Source organism: Ctenopharyngodon idella, chromosome 19, assembly GCF_019924925.1.
Source record: "Ctenopharyngodon idella isolate HZGC_01 chromosome 19, HZGC01, whole genome shotgun sequence".
NCBI classification, from domain to species: domain Eukaryota; kingdom Metazoa; phylum Chordata; class Actinopteri; order Cypriniformes; family Xenocyprididae; genus Ctenopharyngodon; species Ctenopharyngodon idella.
In genome coordinates this window covers 150,170-168,185 of record NC_067238.1, presented here as the reverse complement: position 1 = coordinate 168,185, position 18,016 = coordinate 150,170, and the positions used below count along the sequence as shown (strand labels likewise).

The window sequence follows — 18,016 nt, the reverse complement described above, 5'->3', positions numbered from 1 at the left end:
TTGCAGTGATTCATTTTGTTTGGCAGATCTCTTGCTCGTTGTCACTTGCGTCGCTATATTTAGCACCTGCAAGCGCTTTTGTGTACGATTGTGGCATTGTTCTTGAGTCAATTCCCAGATCTCAGCTCAACTGTGTTAGAGCGCAGGCTCAACCAGCCACATTTTCTACTCACAGCCTGGGCTTGCAATCATTTTTTATTATTCTTAATACTAACACTTACTGGAAGTCGACATTAAATCAAAGCATTACACTGAAAAAAAAAAAAAAAATCTGTTAAATTTACAGTAAAAAAAACGGCAGCTGTGGTTGCCAGAAATTTGCTGTAAAAAATACGGTAGCAACGTTTTAGGTTTTTACGGATTTAACTTAAATTTACAGTAAAATATTGTATTTCATTAACAGATATAATGTTAATTTAACATCCTATTAAAGAACTAATATCTGTTTTATACCTTTATAATACACTGATAACCACCAAACACAGTGGTAATGAGAGTCACATGATGAATCAAAGTTCACCAGCTGAGAATACTAATATATAGAAGGTGCACACAGTGTCATTCACACAAACACTAAACACCATCATGGTAACACACATGACATTAAAAAAATGCAGTAAACATTAATTTAACAACGTTAGACGTAACATAAAACCCTAATGTACATAACTGATTTAAAAAACTAAGAAGAAACAGCTATTTCAGCGAAAATACATCAAGTGTGAAGTGTCATGCAGGGAAGTATGGGAATGTCAATTTACATTTTTTTTTTTTTTTACTGTTATATAAATTATATAATGATGTTCTTTTTCACTGTAAATTTAACAGTATTTTACTGTAAAATTACATTAAATGTACGGTTAGATCTATTACAGTTATTCCCTGTATATAGTATGTAAACTTTCTGTAAACCAATTATCAGTTTTTCACCGTAGCATTTTTAGTCTTTACCGTTAAAATTACGATATTTTTTTTTTTACAGTGTACTGTATATTATTACAAATTAAAATATTTGTTTCTATTTGAATATATTTTAAATTGTTTTTTCCCCTGTGAAATCAAAGCTGAATTTTCCGCATCATTACTCCAGTCTTCATTGTCACATGATCCTTCAGAAATCATTCTAATATGCTGATTTAGTGCTCAAGAAACATTTTGTATTGAAAACAGTTGTGCTGTGTTATATATCTTATTAGAAACTGTGATGCATTTTTTCAGGATCCTTTAATGAATAGAAAGAACAGCATTTAAAAAAAAAAAAAAAAAAAATAGAAATGTTTTGTAACCTTATAAATGTCTTTACTGCAACTTTTGATTAATGTAATGCTTCCTTGCTGAATAAAAGTAAAAATAAATAAATAAATAAATAAAAACTGACTCCAAACTTCTGAACGCTAGTGTACTTTCTTAATACATGCACAATACTGGTCTTACCTTGCACGATTTACCAAACAAATGTTTATAAATAACATTTCTGTCGCTAAAATGACTTTCAGCTGATGTCGTAGGCCATGCGGGCTATATTTTCAATGGTTAACATTGTTTGGATAATGTGACTATTGTTGCTTACAGTTAACACAATGATTTAATGCTGTTAACCTAGTGATTCTTCCTTAAAACAATGTTTTGGAACAGGGTTGTGCAAAATTGAAGGACTTAAGAATTGGCTCTCTTTTTGTAATATCATGAATTGAACTGAATTGAATTGAATTGAATTGATCAACAGGCCCCACAGGATGTTCAATGTTCAATTCGTATCTGAATTCCAGGACAGGAATGTCAGAAAGAGGAATTTATGGCTTGTTTCCACCGAGCGGTACGGTTCAGTTGAGTACAATTCAGGATGGTAAACCCTGATCCGGCTTCCACCTCCAACAGTACCCTTACTTGATAGGTGTGGTGTATGCCAGAAAGTAGCAATCGACATCATTCTCGCATGAAGAAGAAAGTGACAGTAAACAACAATGAAGGACATACAGCAGCTTTGTTTGAGCAAAGGCTGAAAGCTGCAAGAAAAACAGCTGGAAAATACACATTGTGTTGCAACAGTATTGTGTTGTCATTCCCCTTGTAGAATGCGCAAGTGACAATTCTCTGTCAACAATCAACATTCTGCAGTAAACGTAGCTCCACCCTTTTGGTACCGGTACTATTGGCACTATTGTGCTAGGTACCCCAATGGAAGGATCCCAAAAAAGTGGTACAGTACGGTTCGGAATTAGGGTACCATTCACAACTTCTGACAATGGAAACAGCAAAAATTGTGTGCTGTATTGAACTGTACCACTTGGCGGAAACGAGCCATTAGTGAAAACAGAAGTAATTCAAAGATATTCAATAGCTGTAATTCATTTTAGGAAATGAAGTGTTCATTCACTTATAGATACACATAAGTTTCAAACTTTCAAACTTTAAAGTTTCAATGCAAAACTTTCAAACAATACTTTGTCACCAAGTTTGAAGTGCAGTTCTATATCCTGTTTGCTACCTCAATTCAAATTGGAATTTAAAAGGCATTTTCAATTAAATTCCTATCCAACCTTATTTTGGAAAACATCGGATCATTAGATAACATCTAATTAAATCTGACTAGATATCATCAAAGAAACACCCAGTAGAGTTGTGTCTGCATAGTCAATGTGTTTCCAGAGCTTGTACTGTATAGTTGTGAACAAAAGATTCTTTAGATCAAAGTGTGTGTGTGTGTTCATCATTAATGTGTAATGCATCTCCTTACTGTTTGTCAATATCAATTTAAGTGACACCTTTAAATGCACTTCCTTTGGCTAATCTACTCACTGAAGGCCTTGCTGCCCACGGCATACGCCTTTCCAGGAATAGATGAGGCAAAACAAAGGCAGAGGAGTAAAAAATGCCAGAAGAGAGATGAAATATTACAACATGAGATGACAAAAAGAAAGACCTTTTCTATGGTTTGGGAAAAGGAGGGACAAGTACACAGCAAAGGGATAGAAAAGAAAGAGAAATCAATGATAGATGAGAGAGGGAGTGAGACAGGCAGCGACAGGAAGCAAGAGCACAGAACACTAAAGTCCACATCACCCTTGAGAAGATTAAAAAGCCAGAGCCGGACACAGATATTAAGTGTGTCGGGAACTCATAAATGTATCATCTAGAGATTTCAAAAGTGCCAGTACTTCAGTAGTAGTCGATACTAAAATAAAAAATGTAATATCAGTCTTCCAACTGTATTGGTAGCACTGTGTACTGATGCAAAATGCTACCTGAATAAACTTATTGTTCCATATGGTGTACTTAATGTGCACTTGTGGTGTGATGACCTTCACTCTAGGGCTGGGCGATACATCGAATATTAGGAATATTATCACATTATCTTTTCTGGTGGTCAAATTAGGCAAAAATCACACACACACACACACACATATATATATATATATATATATAATTTAATTTAAACTCTTTGTATGTATACTTTGTAACTATAGCTGTTCTATCTAGTCAAGTCAAGTCAAGTCACCTTTATTTATATAGCGCTTTTTACAATGTAGATTGTGTCAAAGCAGCTTTACATTGATAACTGGTACATTGTTTGGCTGCACAGCAGCTCTTAAAGAATAGTGTCAATGCAGGCAGATCAAAGCACTGTTGAATATCAAATGTCAAGTCAAGTGTCCCCAACTAAGCAAGCCAGAGGCGACAGCGGCAAGGTACCCAAACTCCATCAGGTGACATTAGGTGGCAGACAAGTGGCAAATTGGTGTTAAAATGGAGAAAAAAACCTTGGGAGAAACCAGGCTTAGTCGGGGTGCCAGTTCTCCTCTGGCCAACAGTGCTTTGTTACAATTTAGGTTGCTATCATAAGTCCAATAGGATCGCAACATTAAAAGTATTTATTTATATCTAGATCATGTCTTTTTCATGGAGGCAAAAATATCTCTTTTTAAATAAAATTTCGAGAACAAATGCTAAAATATCGATATATATCAAATATCGTCAAAATTTGGAAACATTTTGAGATATAAATTTTGGTAGCAATTTATTTTAGTGCACGTTACATGTATTTACTATAGTAATGACTATAAATTAAGCATAATTACATGCAACTAACCCCAAGCCAAACCCTAATCCTAACCCTATAGTAAGTATATGTAGTCAATTAATATTACTCAGTACTTTATTATAGTATAATTACACTGTAACAAGGACAACTTAAGATGAAGTGTAGTATTGCCCAGCCCTACGTCACTTGCATACTAAATACTTGAAAAATACATGAAAGCTACATGGCATTGTTCTAATTTAATTTATTAATATATGTTAATATTAAATCTTTTAAATAAAGAATTGTGTTCATCAAAGTTTTTGCTGTGGTGTTGAAGCTGGTATCAAGAAATGTGAAATTCCATTGGTATCAACTTCTGGAATTGACAGCCCGGTAACACTTTAGAATACTGTTTCTTACTTACTGCATAACTAATAAGGAATTACTGAAGAACTAATAGGTAATTCTTCATTAACTCTTAAGTCACTACTGTTAACTACTAAGGAAGATGTGTTAACTAATCAGTATGCAATAGAATTTTCTGATTTTGTCAAGTAACAGTTAGCTAATCAATAACTAATGAATTCTGTCATACCTCCTGAAGAACTACTATTAATTATCTGCTAATTAAGGTTCAAGAAAAATAACTATGAAGCAACTACTAATGAACAGTCAAACACAATTACATTGAGTTGTGGCCCTTTCGTATTTACTAATGTTATCAGTAGTAGTATTATGAAAATGCAATATTAATAAATACAATACATTTTATAGAGGTTTTTGCCTGTGTGGTAAATAATTGTTTTGTGAGCGTGTTCTGTAAGAAATCAACTTCGGAAAGGAACCCAACCCCCCACTCTAAATGCCTTGTTATAGTCAACTTACCTCAGATTAGTTTTTATATTTCATATACAGTACTGTAAGTGTGTCTGTTTTCCTCAGCATATCACATTACTATTGACTAAATTCTAGTATGTAAGGCAATGACTGAGGGAAAGTGAAAATATATGGGAACCCATAGTAATTCATAAAGAATTATTAGATAATTCTACAGTAATTACTTAGAACTTGAAACAGTATTCTAAAGTGAAAATACAGGGAACTCATTAGTAATTAATAAAGAATTATTAGATAATTCTGCTGGAATTAGCCTATTTAGAACCTGAAATAGTATTCCAAACTGAAAATACAGGGAACCCATTAGTAATTCATAAAGAATTATTAGATAATTCTGCAGTAATTACTTAGAACTTGAAATAGTATTCTAAAGTGAAGGTTTAAGGAACTCATTAGTAATTAATAAATAATTACCACATAATTCTGACTCAAATATATATATATTGGTCAATAACAACACGAAAACTACCCAACACTGAAAAAATAACCCAAAAATGACTCAACAGCCTCATCCCAGTGTTTGGGTAAATAAATAAATGAAACATTTTTTATCTGTGGTAAGTTAGATAGTTATGGCAAGGCAGTGGGGGTGGGGTTCCTTTCCGAAGCTGATTTCTTACCAGAACATGCACACAAAGTAGCTAATCACCATACAAGCAAAAACTTTTGAACAATTTGTTGTAATGAGTCTTTTTGGGAGTGCAGTACATTATGCAGTATATAAATGCATATTTAATTTCGATACTAATAATAATAAGTGGTGGACTGTAACAAAGTAGTACAAAGTAGTTGTAATTTTACTCAAGTAATTTTGAATTGTATCATGAAATGAATAATTTTCTGTTCATTAGTAGTTACTTCATAGTTATATTTCTTGAACATTAATTAGTAGATAATTAATAGTAGCTCTTCAGGAGGTATGACAGAATTCATTAGTTATTGATTGGCTAACTGTTACTTAACATAATCAAAACAATTCTATTACATACTGATTATTTAACACATCTTCCTTAGTAGTTAACAGTAATGACTTAAGAGTTAATGAAGAATTACCTATTAGTTCTTCAGTAATTCCTTATTAGTTATGCAGTAAGTAAGAAACAGTATTCTAAAGTGTTACCGACAACCCTTGTGTCAACATAACTGGGAACAGTAAAAGATAAGGAGTTAAAAGAGGATGGAGAGGAATAATCGTTCCAGAACAGCTTCTAAGATCATCACAGCGATTCTGAGACTGCAGACAGAAAGAGATGCCAGTGAAAACAGCGTTCTCATCACGAGGGCCTCCTGAGGAGAATACAACTCATCAAGATGACAGATAAAAATATGTCACTGAAAGCTAACCAACTTTCAAGTGGAACGAAACACATAATAGGACTGAATTTCAGCTCTTCAGACTACAAACACTTCTAACAATGTGTTGAGCCCTGTGTCAGTTGAATAGGGAACAGAGCGTAATGACTCCCTCAACAATAAGCAATGATCCGTTGATTGAACACGGCTTTTATGCTTTTTAAAGTTGCAGATGCATTGACAAATCAGTTTAACTCATTGGTTTTTTTTTTTTACAGTGTTTCAACTGCATTACACTGATCAAAGTATGTAATTGTCCTATTTAGGACAACACTGAGTTATGACTATATAATGTGTATTACTCCAGACTTACAATAGTCTTGCATTTACCATTGGGCTAAAATGATACACCACAGTAATCATGATGTTTATCTAAATAAAGAGGCATTTTAAAGAGACTTTTAGTGCTTAAATTTAGCGCTGGTTATTGGTCAGCTAAATGTGAGCTTGCAGACGATTGCGAGAAAGGGGCGGGGTTTATGCGGATGAAATGATTGGAGAAGTCTGGCATATGTCACCAAAGACAAAATTGTTAGGATTTTTTTTTTTAAAAATGTAAAAAATAAATAAAAAATTAAACATGTGCATGGATGAATCTTTCACAAGAAGATCAATAACATGCATTTAGTAGATCTAGAGAATAGGGTTCATTTTCATTTCATGCCGACTTTAGAAACACAAAATTAGAGTTCATGCAGAAACACCTACATTATACAAGAGAATTTTGTTTTGACATTTGTTGAAGAAATTAAATCAATGCTAGTCCATACAAAACATGTCTGTGTTGTGGATGTTTGCCAGGGTGTTGCTATGGTGTTCTCATTGCTTTTATAGAGTAACATTGGTGAACAGAAGCTCAACCGTACAGTTTGACGTGAAGTAAGCTTTTACCATATTTGATATGCTCTATGAATGTGTGTGGATGTTTATATGTGAATAAACGCCTAAATTAAATCTGATCATCATTTAAGACGCTTGGACTAAACTGCTCGATTCATATAGATTAGTTTTACGATGAACTTTTAAATTTTTGGCATAATGTAGTAATTACTTCCAATGGAGGGAAAGAAATCTCTCAGGGTTTCATTACAGATATCTTCATTTGTGTTTTGATGATGAACGAAAGTCTTATGGGTTTGGAATGACATGAGGGACAGACAGAACAATCTCTTTAACATTGAATTGTACTTTTTTTTCTATAGTGTTTAACTCATCATATGTAAAAGAGCTGTGAGAGCTGTCATATGTTTTTGTCATATGTGTTTATTTGTTTTATTGTTACTCTGTTTGTACAGAACTTTGGAAAACACCAGTTGGTTTTTTTAAAATGTGCTTTATAAATAAATTTGATATTGAATTTATTAAAGGGGACCTATCATGCCCCTTTTACAAGATGTAATATAAGTCTCTGGTGTCCCCAGAATGTGTCTGTGAAGTTTCAGCTCAAAATACCCCACAGATCATTTATTAAAACTTGTCAAATTTGCCCCTATTTGGGTGTGAGCAAAAACACACCATTTTTGTGTGTGTCCCTTTAAATGCAAATAAGCTGCTGCTCCCGGCCCACTTTCCAAAAGAGGGTGGAGCTTTAACAGCTTGTTCTTTTGTTGCTCAACAACAACAAAGCTGGAGAATCTCACGCAGCCAAAATGACGATTGTCAGTAACGATATTCAGTCGTACATTGTTCAAACCGGAGTCGGACACTGATGGAAAGACTCAGGAAGAAGTTACAACTTTTATAATGCAACTGGACGTTTCTGAATGGTTATAAATTTATGTAGTTGCTGTGGAGTTGACTCAACTCATCGACTAGCATGTGCCGTCATGTTAATCTTTTGTGCAAATTCAGCGTTGAATTGACCCTCCTTTGCGAAGGAGTCCGGCGTAAAATGACGGCATGGTAACATTACGCTACTAAAACAATTCTTCCTCTTCTCTAAAGCAGCACAACATAGCCTCACCCCCTTTGTTGTGTGTTCTCGGGAGCAGGGTTTATGTAAATTTTAGGGTTAGTGATGTCACTAACCCGGGAAGAAGCTTGTTGTAGTCCCTACCAGCCATTTGTTGTAGTCCTTAGAGAATACTTTAAAAGAAAATATCTCCCTTTGCATTAAACTGTGAGCGTCGTAACTTTGCAGATGTTGTTTATGCTCTAACAGCAACATTACACAGTAACTAAAGTTTAAAAAAGTGAAATCATAATCAACCACCCCTTTAATGCATTAGAAGTCATTAACCAGCAACACTTATTAATGTTAGAAATGTGAACCTTATTGTAAAACAACACCAGCAATTCACACCCAAAGTGTGAACATTAGTAATTCCTGATTACTTTGAGTTGAAACTTGAGAAACTTGATTGGTAATCAAACACACACATACACCAATGATTTGAGAGTGCTGTTTACACACACATAAACAAACTAGATATGGTATGACGCCATTCTGAAAGAAAAAGTACAAGACCCATCTTCTGAAGAACATCTCATCAAATGGAATATAAAATCAAACAAAATCTCACATCCCCATCCAATGATTCTCCTGCCAGCGTCTGCTGTGTTAGTGTGTATTTTCTAAGTGCATGTGTTTTTAGTTAATGCACATTCATAGCAGGGCCGAAGGTACTCTCCACTGAGTCTGTGCCTGAGTTGTTTTTGGAGTGCAGGGCAGGCCAGGAGATCAGGGTTGGAGCTGTGGAAGGATGACTCAGAGCTTACAGGGTTGGAGACGCTCCTTCCAACTCACTGTGCACTCTTGCTCCTTCTTATAGCTGCTAAGAATAGCAGTGAATAAAGGCGAGCTCCAAAAAGGAAATGCTAACCAAAACCAATGCACCTGTTACTCAAGTGGAAATAACAAAGTGCACAGAAATGAAAGGAATAGTTCATCCAAAAATAAACCACTGCGCCCGTTTGTCACGTCTGTTCTGGGTTTGAGTTTTGTTTGAGTTCTTCTTGTTTGATTTGCACTGTTTCCAGTTCCAGTGTTTCCTTTGTCTTAGTTCATTAGTTGCCATGGTTTTTTGATTTGCCCTCATGTGTTATACAGTACCTTTGTCTAGTTAATTATCTTGTGTAGTCCCTATAGTGTTTTATAGCCCTCATTTTCAGTTGTTCTTTGTCAGATCTCATCATTGATAAGTGGTTGATACATTTACCGTGTTTCTGAAGCAGTGTATATTCTGAGTTTTGTTTTCATTAAAATTGCTTGCCAGTACATCCAGTTCTTTTATTTCCATCTTTGTTCAACCCCGTTTTGTGTTCCACAAAAAAAGACATGGGTTTGGAAAGACATGATGGTGAGTAAATGATGACAGGAGTCCCTTTTTTGGGTGAACTATTATTTGTCTTGCATTACTGTCATTGTTATGCATCCCATACTTTTGTTAGACTGATGATCTTGATCAGCCATTTTCAAATGGAGGAAAGGAACTATGAGACCACTAAACATTCAATTCATGATCCTAATGGAAGCAGGCCAAGCACAATTACAAAGTCAATGAATGAGAGTCCAAGAGCTATTTAATGCCATTTTCTTAATGTCACTCTGCTGGCGGGAATGGAGGCTGTTCACCCCTGTGAAGTTGTGTCCTGCTGGGTTCATTGTGAAAGAGATGTCTATCAGGAGAGAAATGTAAGACACCACACAGAAAACAACACCTGCTTTCACCCTCTTGATCAATATATCGATCAGTATGTCATCTGGAGCATGTAACAGCAGTCCAAATTGATTTTAATGACACATCTTGACCGAAGGCCATGAATCCGAGCAGAACCAAGTGGGAGTTTTATTGCGTAAACACTTTAAGCCACAGAAATTAAACAAAACATGTTATTTGCTAATTTCAGCTTGATAATATAAAACGTCCACTGACCTAAAAACCTATGAGCTTTTTTTTTAGCTTCCACTGCTGCAGTGAACCATGAAGCACAGTGCATTACTTCAATTATGAATAAAACAAGACTGAGATAGAAATGATGGCGGGCAACAAAAGTGTAGGATGTATAAATAGGGCATGTAAGGTGCAAAGTCTGCATACATTTCTACTGTGCAAACATTTACTTGAATTTAAATGAGCTGAATCAAGAAACCAAGAATGTTGTAACTACTGAGATTAAAATTCTGGCCAATACAACAAGTTATGCCCGATAACTGATAATTTATGTGGCTATGACATGACATGTAGCCAAGTATGGTGTCCCATACTCAGAATTCTTACATTTACTTACATTTATCCCCAAACCCTTAAGACTTTGGAACACACATGAAGATACTTACTTTCAATGAAATCTGAGAGCTTTCTGTCCCTCCATTGACAGTCCATGCAACCATTTTGACATTTCAAAAAAAATTCATAAAGAGATTGTTAAACTAATCCATATGAATTGAGCAGTTTAGTCTAAATTTTCTAAAGAGACACAATCACTTTATATGATGAATAGATTTAATTTAGGCTTTTATTCACATATAAATATTCTTCAACTCACACATCAGTTGTGGTAAACGAAAGCTCAAGCATGTTTGCTTGATGTGTGAGAACCAACGAGGTTCATTCTTGTGTGTTACACAGCACATTTGTTCTTGTGCGTCAAGTAGATATCGTTGAGCTTCTGTTTATGTTCGCTGATCAATGTTTATATGTGAATAAAAGCATAAATTTAATCTGTTCATCATTTAAAGCAATTGAGTCTCTTCAGAAAATTTGGACTAAACCGCTCAATTCATATGGATTCATTTTGTGATCTCTTTATGAACTTTTTGAAGCGTCAAGTTGTAGTTGCGTGGACTTTCAATGGAGGGACAGAAATCACTCAGATTTCATTAAAAAGATCTTCATTTGTGTTCCAAAGATCTTACGGGTTTGGAATGACATGAGGGTGAGTAAATGATGACAGAATTTTAATTTTTGGGTTTATTGTTGGTCCATGTACACACGCAGACTGAACTGCAGAGAAAACCATGTAATCAACCTTAAACCATGAACCATGAAATCCCTTAACTAGCTAGGTGTTTTCTATCTCTCAGTGTCATGTTCAGATATATCTAAATATAGGTCCACTCCCTTCATTTGCATGACCCTCAGTACAAAGGCCCCACAGCAAATAGATTGACAGCTCATTTCAAAATAAGTGTTGTCAGATGTGCTTTAATAAAAACCGAGCGTCGGGTGAGTGGCGTGAAGCTGTCTCACTGTCTCCATGGAGATGGAACGGCTGCCAGTGATGCCTGCCTGCCAGAGCCATTCAGTGCTGCTGGAAAGTGAAGGTGCCATGTTGTACCATGACAGCAACTCACCCATATGGTCTAAATTAATCGTTTGCAAATACATGTCAGATAGAAACGACGTAAGCTGCTCGCTTTCATTTCAAATCAGCTTGCCTATGCAGAGGATTAATATAAAGCTTATTACGAGGTATTCATTCTTGATCATATTCTTCAAGGTTGGGCTACTTGGTTAGCAGAATAAGTTGTAGAATAAGTTGGCATAAATCTAGGATATAAACAGTTCAACTAAGAGTAACGTGGCCATTGTAGGATAAGTTGTAGAATAACTTGGCATAAATCTAGGATATAAACAGTTTACCTTGTAGGATAAGTTGTAGAATAACTTGGCATAAATCTAGGATATAAACAGTTCACCTTGTAGGATAAGTTGTAGAATAACTTGGCATAAATCTAGGATATAAACAGTTCACCTTGTAGGATAAGTTGTAGAATAACTTGGCATAAATCTTGGATATAAACAGTTCACCTAAGAGCAACGTAGCTATTGTTTAACTGTCAGCAAGCATGCTAAAGCACAGTATGCTATCAGTATGCTAAAACCTAAAACTGAAAAAAATTAAAAAAGAGATAACCTTACTAGTTGAACTTGCTAACTGACTTGTTTGTTGGACAACTAGTGATCCATTGTTTGTTGAACATCCTGATCCATCTCTAATTGCTGTGCTAACAGATAACTAGCCTACACTTTCAAAATTGTGAGGAATGGGATACCCTGGTTTATGCCACTGTGAAAAGGTACACTTTAGCATAATTTTAAAAAGAGTACTTATTACAGAAAAAAATATGCTTCAAAAGAATATACTGAGTCGCCGTTCTGACGTAGAACCTGGAAGCGCTGAACATAAACAATGTAGGAGAATGACACAGAAAAGAAGAAATTGAGTCATTATTTTTGTTTTGATTTTGCACACAAAAAATATTCTCGTTGCTTCATAACATTAAGGTTGAACCACTGCAGTCACGTTGACTATTTTAACAATGTCTTTAGTACCTTTCTGGACCTTGAAAGTGGTAGTTAAATTGCTGTCTATGGAGGATATAAAAAAAACCCTCTCAGATTTCATCAAAAATATCTTAATTTGTGTTCCGAAGATGAATGAAGGTCTTACGTGTGTGGAATGACATGAGGGTGAGTAATTAATGACAGAATTTTCATTTTTGGGTGACCTAACCCTTTAAGTGAGAACTGAATGTAATGTTTTCAGACTGCATGTTAACTGCGATTAAATGTAAATGTATTATAGTTTAAATTTATATTAAAAGCAGTTGAACATTAGAGTGTATTTTGAACCACTTAAGTAGGACTTAAGTAATTCTATATATTTAAATTCATAAATACTTGTATATTGTTAAAGGTGCCATAGAATTGAAAATTGTATTTACCTTGGCATAGTTGAATAATAAGAGTACATGGAAATGAAATACCGTGAGCTTCAAACACCATTGTTTCCTCCTTCATATGTAAATCTCGTGCGTGAAAAACACTACGGAAAAAAGGGTGAATCCCAACATAACACCAACTGTTACGTAACAGTCGGGATCATTATTATTTACTCCCCCCAAATTTGCATATACCAGCCCATGTTCAAGGCAAGCCACTATTAATGTTGTGGAGCTGCACAGCCGAATCATCAGAAGTTCTGCAGGTATTGTGAAGCAAGCAAGCAAGGACAATAGCGAAAATAGCAGATGGATCTATAATAACTGTTCATGATACATGATACATGATATTATGATATATTTAGTGATATTTGTGAATTGTCTTTCTAAATGTTTCATTAGCATGTTGCTAATGTACTGTTAAATGTAGTTAAAGTTACCATTGTTTCTTACTGTATTCACGGAGATCAGAGCCATGTCGTTATTTTCATTTTTAACCCAAAAACGCTTGCAGTCTGTATAATTCATCAATGCATCTTCATTCTTATTGAGTTTTTCCAACAGTGTGTAGCTTTAGCCACGTTAGCCGTGCAGCACACTATCAATTCAGAATTCAGAATCAAATTTTAGCAAACATCCACAAAATACATGCCATACTTACGTGATCTGATATGCTGCATCACGAACAGTTTGTAAAGATCCATTTTGAGAGTTATATTTGCTGTGTGAACTTCTGTATTATTTATGCAATGTTTAATGGAGTCGCAAGCTTGGGGGTGGGGAGGACGAGCATTTAAAGGTGTACACACACCAAATCAGCGCATTTTTCCTCCCACCCCGAAATAGGCAGTTAAAACATGCCATATTAAAAAAACTATGGGGTATTTTGAGCTGAAACTTCAGAGATACATTCTGGGGACACCTGAGACTTATATTACATCTTTTGAAATGGACATTCTATGGCACCTTTAAAGTGTACAGTCGAATGTATTGACATTCATTCATGGTAAACTAAAATATACTTTAATGTCATTTCTATTAAAACTTGTTTGTCAAGTATTTATATATACATATTTGTAATTACAAATTTGTAATGATGAAGTTGCACTTTAGTACATCTAAATATATATTCACTTTAAATATAATATGGAATAATAAACTACAGTTAAAATTATAATAAAGTGTGTGTTTTTATCACAAGGGTAACCACATCTGCAGATCAGGACCCTGGCCTGTAGTTGAATATAAATGAAAAAATTAAGCATTTACACAGTAGGGCTATTATCAGTCTTGTCAGTCAATAACCCGCTCGATTCTCCTTCATCACTCAATTTCTCATCTCTCTTTCGGCTCCCTGAGCTTATGCACTCACATTTATTGCATCACTGACTCAGAGCTGAATAAGACCTACACCACAGTACCACATTAAATTGCTTGGCTGGAATCTATGGTGTGTGGAAGTGGAAATGTGACAGAGCAGAGTAAAGGAGTTATCCAGGATAAGAGCAGACGGGTGCTGAGGTACTGACCCTGATGCCCTAGACAGGTGAACCCTGGAGTCAAACTGCTTCCCCCCCAAACCTTCAACAATCCCAGCCCTTGAGACTCATCAGCCCTGCTGGGAGAAGACAGCACGCTGAAAAGGTCATCTTTTATAAAGCGCACCAACATAAGCTACTGAGAGAATAAAAGAGAAAAATAGAGCGGGAATTGACTCTTTGCTAAAGCCTCACCTTAAAAACTTTTCCGAACAACCTTATCTTAGCAACTGTCTGACCAATCTTACCAATCTTATCTTACCAATCTTAGCAACTGTCCATAGTGACACAAAGTACTTAAAAGGGACAGTTCACTGCAAAATGTCATTATACTCACCCTAATGTCGTTCCAAACACACACCAAACCGTTTCGGTGACCATTGACTTCCATTGTTTGGGCAAAAAACCTTGAGACATATTTCAAAATGTTTACTTTTATGTTCCACAAAAGAAAGAAAGGCATAAGAGTTTGGAAAGACATGAGGGTGAGTAAATGATGACAGATTGTTTGGGAGAACAAACTATTTTTCCTTTTCCAAATTTTTAAATAAATCTTGCAAAATATAATTGGTATTGCCAAATGACATGTAGAACATCAGTAAGAACACCTACATTTGCTTTCATTTTGCTACATTTGACTTCATCGTAGTTTATCGCGGTGAATGCATTGTAGAAACACACTATACACTGTAAAACACGATAAGTTACGGTAACTCAAACCATTTGAGGAAACCGATTGCCTTAAACCATTTAAGTTTTAAAACCAATAAGTATGAGTACTGTAAACTCATATACATTAAGTTAAATTCACTTATATTTTAGTGTTGGTTTAGTCAATCCTTAGAGTAAACTCAACTTAAAGATTTTAAGTTTATCCCACTCATTCAGTTTGAATTCAAGTCTTAACAACTATATAGCTACTTAAATGGTTTGAGTAAACTGATTGCCTTAAATGGTTTAAGTTCATCAAACTCAAAGTAATAAAGTTACATAAGAATAAGCAAAAACCAACATTGGTACAAATTAATGATGACAGAACAGGAGCTTATCAGATATAATTGCTTGTAAATGACTCTGTAAATATACCCTGTATATTGAATTATATACAATTATATTAATATAATTTATAACAAATAAAATGTATATTAACGACCTTTTATTCCCCATGGTGGATGACAACTTCACTGTCCAGAATGCTCTAATATCAAAGCAAAGGAAGTGTTTTGACAGTCCAGAATTTGGTTTAGAGAAATACATCTAATCATCAGTTGAGAAAAATGTGTTATTCATATGAGCACATAACAGGCATAATTAAATCACAAAACTTGTGTTAGACTAATGAAATTCCTCTGTTGAGTGACTTGTGTGTGTCATCATTGCAATTTAAACTCCCATTCAACATCCTGTGGTTCATGGCTAGTTCAATTCAATCTTACACTCATAAATGGAAAATTAGCCAGTTCTTAAAATCTGAATTTTTCCTGAACCCTGCAATAGACGGTCAACAGCAAAGCTCATTACAAGCGTCATTACAAACTGGCAGTTTGATTTGTCTGACAGGTTCTTCTTTGTTTGCCAAGACTGCTCACATAGCTACACTGCAGCGCTCGCTTGTTTGGACTGTGTTAACAATTGTGGGCTGCTGCTGACCCTTATAGAGAGAGAGAGCATTACCCCTGGGCACAGAGTCTGTAATTACCCCACAGGAGTACAATTACACCGGAGGAGAGGAAAAATAAGAATGTATAAAAAGAAAGGAAGAGCAGTGGGCTGTGGACAACAGTAACATCCTTAGATTCTAATCTAGGTTGGTGAAATCCACAGCTTGACTCTTTTGAAACAAACGGAATTGAGATGCAGGTTTATTCCTGGGAGAAGACAAGGTTATGCTGTATTACTCAGCCACACATCCAGTCATCCGTGAGTCATACAGGGTGATGGGAAGGTTAGCCTGTTCAACGCTTGACTAAGAGCAGGGCATGATCTTCACATGCTCTGCTGACTAACACATCTCTTTAATATCCTACAGCCACAAATAAACACACACAAAGACCAGATGAAGCGAATCAAATGAAATGGCCGCATCTATTAAAACAAATTGATGACTAAATTCATATACTTCCTGAAGAAAATGTGAATGGTGCTTGACTGTTCTGAAGAGCAGGTTGTTCTCAGTGGTTCTTAGTACACTAATATGCAGTTGCTGGTGTATACTGGATGGTTACTATGGTGTTTCTAGTAGGGCTGCACCATTAAAGGTGCAGTAGGTGATCTGGAAAATGCTAACATTAGCCTGCTAGCATTGAAAGCATACAATCCCACTCTCCCTGCATATCTCCGTCCAAAGCCACACCTCCTCCACTGAACACTGAACGCACACACACACACAGCTGCTCTCAGCAATGCGTCACAAGAGACGGCGTTAAACTACCTCTTGTCTCAAAGCCCATAACATTACAATAATAATGAATGTAAAACAACTTAGAGAGGTTGTACCTGACTGCTGCAGATTCATTTCGGTGTTGATACTGTTGACATGGAAGCGCAATTCCAAATCTGAAGACATGAACAACTCCGGTTAAAACGTCACGGGTTGCCATCTCTTAATTACGGCAGTTATGGTGTGAACGCAGCATAAGCTCGTTGTTTTGATTCGGTAGAAACTGTAAAAGGTGGCTGCTGTTTGTTTGCGGTGCTTCGTGACTGAGATGTCTGCGCGAACAGGGTAAGTAAAAACATAGGGTAAGTAAAAACATATGCTGACAGGCAGGTAGGACATCTAGTTATTTCATTCGGACCGAATATAAAGATTGGATGAACATTTTAGGGTCCTATGCTTTCCACATACAATATTTATGAAAATACATTTAGACCATTTAACATAGTGATTGCTATGTATGAGACTTTCAACCAGTAAAACAAAAAATGTTTCTGTAGAGAATCACCTATTGCACATTTAATTGAAATAAAATCACAACTGTGATATAGCTTGGTGTGATGATTTAATTTTAAAAAATGAGAAAGAGAAGCTTTAAAGTTGCCATGAAATCAAAATGGACATTTCTTACTTTTTACAGAATGTTGCAGTGCTTATTATAGATGATTTATCCTTGCACATCATTACTTTTAAAAGATCCATATGGCGTCATAATCTTTAATCAAAAACGTTAACCTCCAAACAAATTATATTCTCTTCATGACGTATGTCTCACTGGAGGGTGGGACTAAATATCCTCCAAAACTGACTGCAAACAGGCATTCAGATCTGCATCCATATAGTTATCAACACCCAACTTCCTATGATCCAATCAACTGCCAAAAGACGAAATCAAATACCACCCTACATTTTTTTTCATTCCACAGGAAACCTGGGGGTTTTTTTTAAGTCTTATTTTGCATCGCAATTTTTATCAGAGAAATCGCAATTTAATTTTTTCCCCAAATAGTGCAGCTCTAGTTTCTAGTTGATTGCTGGCTCAAATCAAAAGAGTCCAACCCAAAGTCTCTATGATATTCAATTATTTTTTTTTAAATATA

General features: G+C 35.4%; 1 protein-coding gene across 1 annotated transcript in view; it reads right to left on the bottom strand.

The window, feature by feature from the left end:
• Nucleotides 1–18,016, bottom strand: part of rims3 (regulating synaptic membrane exocytosis 3) — an 80,168-nt gene that overhangs the window by 44,252 nt on the left and 17,900 nt on the right. The gene's annotated exons all lie outside the window — the stretch shown is intronic.